General features: G+C 62.1%; 1 pseudogene; it reads left to right on the forward strand.

Moving 5' to 3' along the window:
* The window catches only part of LOC126475634 (large subunit ribosomal RNA), a 7,857-nt pseudogene that overhangs the window by 778 nt on the left and 2,079 nt on the right, over positions 1-5,000 (forward strand).

Here is a 5,000-nt window from a genome sequence, read left to right on the forward strand (position 1 = left end):
CTCCCGGCAAGCGCGCGCGGTTCTTTCCGGATGACAGACCTACCTGGCCCGGCCCCGGACCCGCGCCGCTGTTGGCTCGGGATGCTCTCGGGCGGAATAATCGCTCCCGTCAGCGGCGCTTCAGCTTTGGACAATTTCACGACCCGTCTTGAAACACGGACCAAGGAGTCTAACATGTGCGCGAGTCATTGGGCTGTACGAAACCTAAAGGCGTAATGAAAGTGAAGGTCTCGCCTTGCGCGGGCCGAGGGAGGATGGGGCTTCCCCGCCCTTCACGGGGCGGCGGCCTCCGCACTCCCGGGGCGTCTCGTCCTCATTGCGAGGTGAGGCGCACCTAGAGCGTACACGTTGGGACCCGAAAGATTTTGAACTATGCCTGCCCAGGACGAAGTCAGGGGAAACCCTGATGCAGGTCCGTAGCGATTCTGACGTGCAAATCGATCGTCGGAGCTGGGTATAGGGGCGAAAGACTAATCGAACCATCTAGTAGCTGGTTCCCTCCGAAGTTTCCCTCAGGATAGCTGGTGCTCGTACGAGTCTCATCCGGTAAAGCGAATGATTAGAGGCCTTGGGGCCGAAACGACCTCAACCTATTCTCAAACTTTAAATGGGTGAGATCTCCGGCTTGCTTGATATGCTGAAGCCGCGAGCAAACGACTCGGATCGGAGTGCCAAGTGGGCCACTTTTGGTAAGCAGAACTGGCGCTGTGGGATGAACCAAACGCCGAGTTAAGGCGCCCGAATCGACGCTCATGGGAAACCATGAAAGGCGTTGATGCTTAAGACAGCAGGACGGTGGCCATGGAAGTCGGAATCCGCTAAGGAGTGTGTAACAACTCACCTGCCGAAGCAACTAGCCCTGAAAATGGATGGCGCTGAAGCGTCGTGCCTATACTCGGCCGTCAGTCTGGCAGTCATGGACGGTCCTTGCGGCCGGCCGCGAAGCCCTGACGAGTAGGAGGGTCGCGGCGGAGGGCGCAGAAGGGTCTGGGCGTGAGCCTGCCTGGAGCCGCCGTCGGTGCAGATCTTGGTGGTAGTAGCAAATACTCCAGCGAGGCCCTGGAGGGCTGACGCGGAGAAGGGTTTCGTGTGAACAGCCGTTGCACACGAGTCAGTCGATCCTAAGCCCTAGGAGAAATCCGATGTTGATGGGGGCCGTCATAGCATGATGCACTTTGTGCTGGACCCCGTTGGGCGAAAGGGAATCCGGTTCCTATTCCGGAACCCGGCAGCGGAACCGATACAAGTCGGGCCACTCTTTTAGAGATGCTCGTCGGGGTAACCCAAAAGGACCCGGAGAAGCCGTCGGGAGATCGGGGAAGAGTTTTCTTTTCTGCATGAGCGTTCGAGTTCCCTGGAATCCTCTAGCAGGGAGATAGGGTTTGGAACGCGAAGAGCACCGCAGTTGCGGCGGTGTCCCGATCTTCCCCTCGGACCTTGAAAATCCGGGAGAGGGCCACGTGGATGTGTCGCGCCGGTTCGTACCCATATCCGCAGCAGGTCTCCAAGGTGAAGAGCCTCTAGTCGATAGAATAATGTAGGTAAGGGAAGTCGGCAAATTGGATCCGTAACTTCGGGATAAGGATTGGCTCTGAGGATCGGGGCGTGTCGGGCTTGGTCGGGAAGTGGGTCAGCACTAACGTGCCGGGCCTGGGCGAGGTGAGTGCCGTAGGGGTGCCGGTAAGTGCGGGCGTTTAGCGCGGGCGTGGTCTGCTCTCGCCGTTGGTCGGCCTCGTGCTGGCCGGCGGTGCAGGATGCGCGCGCCTGCGCGGCGTTCGCGCCCCGGTGCTTCAACCTGCGTGCAGGATCCGAGCTCGGTCCCGTGCCTTGGCCTCCCACGGATCTTCCTTGCTGCGAGGCCGCGTCCGCCTTAGCGTGCTCCTCCGGGGGCGCGCGGGTGTGCGGATTCTCTTCGGCCGCCATTCAACGATCAACTCAGAACTGGCAAGGACTGGGGGAATCCGACTGTCTAATTAAAACAAAGCATTGCGATGGCCCTAGCGGGTGTTGACGCAATGTGATTTCTGCCCAGTGCTCTGAATGTCAACGTGAAGAAATTCAAGCAAGCGCGGGTAAACGGCGGGAGTAACTATGACTCCTTGGGTTATAATTACAGGGAGAGTGATGCGTAATACATGGGCCTAGCCCTCTTAGCCTCTCCTCTTCTGCGGTCTTCTCCCCTTCTCGTGGGCCCGCTGATTTTCGCAGAGTGGAAGACCGCACCAGGGGCTTGGGGGGGTTGCCAGCCCCCCCTCGCATTATCCCTTTTTTAGTTGGGGGCAGCATAAAAGTCAATACAAGTGGTGGCCCTTCCGCTGAAGGTACCACCCCAGCTTCCCCAGCACCTAGCCGGCCAACCGGCCGTGCCGAAAATTTTGTAACTTTTGCAGCTGTATACGCCTGTAGTGAGTGCCACCGCAGCTTCACCACCAAGAACGGTCTCGGGGTCCATCGCCGCCGCCAACACCTTGCGGCCGCCAACGCGGAGATCGTCACGGAGAGGCATCGCGCGAGGTGGACGGAGGAAGAAGTCCTGTCGCTCGCCAAGGCAGAGGCCGAACTGTTCCTCGAGAGGGACGCCCGGTTCTTCTTTGTAAATCAAGAACTCGTCAGGATGTTCCCCGACCGAACGCTCGAGGCAATCAAGTGCCAAAGGCGGAATGCTGCCCACAAGCAGCTTGTCCGCCAATTCATGGAGGCGCTTGAGATCGGTCGGGGGGAAGAGCCGGCGTCCCGCCGGGGAGCAGCGAGCCCGCTGCCTGACGCGGGCGAGGTCGCTGCGCCGCCCGTCGACGCAGCCGAGGACTTCGCGGCCGACACCACCGGGCCGCCGCCGGAGGGGCCGACTGACGCCGCCATCTGGGAGCATCTGGCGGGGCTACCTGCTTCCGCCCAGCGTTTCTCTGCCCTGGATCGAGTCATAGGTCTGGGGCGGGGCACGCCGCCCGATGTCATCCTGGGCATGCTCCCGGATGCCCGTGCGTCGGTCGGGTACAGAGGTGAGAGATCGATCACCAGGACACAGCGGCCGCGCCAACCATCGAAGCGGCCGCCTGCCGCGCCGCCGACGCAGAAGCGCAAGCGGCGCCGCTGGGAATACGCGAGAACGCAGGATGCCTTCCGACGGTCGCGTGCACGTTGCGTGCGCGGCCTCTTGGATGGCACCCTGCTCCAGCCGCCACCTGCCATCCCTGGTCTGCTGGACTTCTGGGCGGACCTCTTCACTAAGAAGCCCGTCTCCACCGCGGGCTTCATTCGTGACCGCCTCCTCCCGCACTCGGAGCCTGTCGCTCTTGAGTGCCTATGGGGGCCGTTCACACATGAGGAGGTCGCCGCCGCGTTGCCGCCCAGGGGATCAGCGGCCGGGCCGGACGGCCTTACCCCAGCGGAGTTGCGGCGCCTGCCGCACGAAGTCCTGGTGAAAGTGATGAATCTCTTCCTTCTGGCCCGCGCCCTTCCGGAACGCCTGCTTCGCGCGCGGACGTCCCTTCTCCCGAAAACGGCTGCACCAACATCCCCCGCTGACTTTCGCCCCATTACGATCTGCTCGGTGTTGGCGCGGACCTTTCACAAGGTTCTCGCGTCACGCCTGATGCGTGCTTGTGCTGTGGACGAACGTCAGCGGGCATTCATCCCTCGGGATGGGATGTTGGAAAACACGTTCATCCTGGACACTGCTCTCACCGACGCAGTTCGCTCCTGCCGCTCTGTCTTTGTGGCATCGATCGACGTATCTAAGGCATTCGATTCGGTAGATCATGCTGCCCTTCGCCCCGTGCTGAAGGCGCATGGCCTGCCGGATTGCTTTGTCGAGTATGTCGAGCGGTGCTACGAGGGCAGCACGACAGTGATAGCGGACGGCGCCGGCGTGGGCGTGTCTGTGCAGCCAGCACGGGGCGTTCGCCAGGCGATCCCCTCTCCCCCCTCCTGTTCAACTTTGCGGTGGACTACGTTTTAGGCCAACTGCCCTCCCACATCGGAGCTCGGATCCTCGGTCGCAGAGTCAACGCTGCGGCCTTTGCAGATGATGTCTTGCTGTTTGCAGCGACCCCGAGGGGCTTGCAGTCCCTCATCGACGCAGCTACCGCAGCCCTCGCCCACCTGGGGCTGCAGATCAACGCCCGGAAGTGTTTCACCCTCGCCTTAGTCGCGTCAGGGCGCGAGAAGAAGGTGAAGGTGGACCGCAATGTCACCTTCACAGCAGGCAATACCACCATGCCTGCCCTGCGTGTGGGTGAAACCTTCCGGTACCTGGGGCTGCAATTTTCCACGGCGGGTCGCTGTGTCTTCAATCCACGTCGCCACCTGGTGGAGCAGCTTGACGTCATCTCCCGAACTCCGCTGAAGCCGCAACAGCGCCTCCACGCTCTCACCAACGTGCTTCTCCCTGGCCTGTACCACGGGCTGGCCCTCAGCCGCACCCGGGTGGGTGCCTTGAAGTCGGCCGACGTCACCATCCGGGCCGCCGTCAGGAGATGGTTCCGCCTTCCGGCGGACACCGCCCTGGGATACTTCCACGCTCCTGTTGCCCAGGGGGGCCTCGGCATTCCATCTTGCCGATGGATGGGTCCAACGCTTCGTCGGTCCCGTCTCCTGGCGCTGAAGAAGATAGGGCCAGCCTGCGACGGTGCAGGCATGGATGAGGTGCAGCGTGAGATCGAGGTGCTGGAGCGCCACCTAATGTGGGAGGGCCACCTCCTCAAATCGTCAACGCAGGTTGGGGAAATGTGGGCGGCGCGCCTACACATCGCCATTGACGGTGCGGCGCTGTCATCCTCTGCCGCCGTCAGTGGCCAACATCAGTGGGTCGCCGACACCAGTCGCCTGCTATCTGGGCGTGAATACATCGACGCCCTCCACGCCTGCATCAACGCCTTCCCTACGAAGGCACGGCGCAGTCGCGGGCGGGAGGCGGACACCAGATGCCGCGCGGGGTGCCAGGCCGTGGAGACCGCCAACCACGTACTTCAGGCTTGCTTCAGGACGCACGGGTCCCGGGT

This window comes from Schistocerca serialis, chromosome 4, assembly GCF_023864345.2.
Source record: "Schistocerca serialis cubense isolate TAMUIC-IGC-003099 chromosome 4, iqSchSeri2.2, whole genome shotgun sequence".
Taxonomy (NCBI): domain Eukaryota; kingdom Metazoa; phylum Arthropoda; class Insecta; order Orthoptera; family Acrididae; genus Schistocerca; species Schistocerca serialis.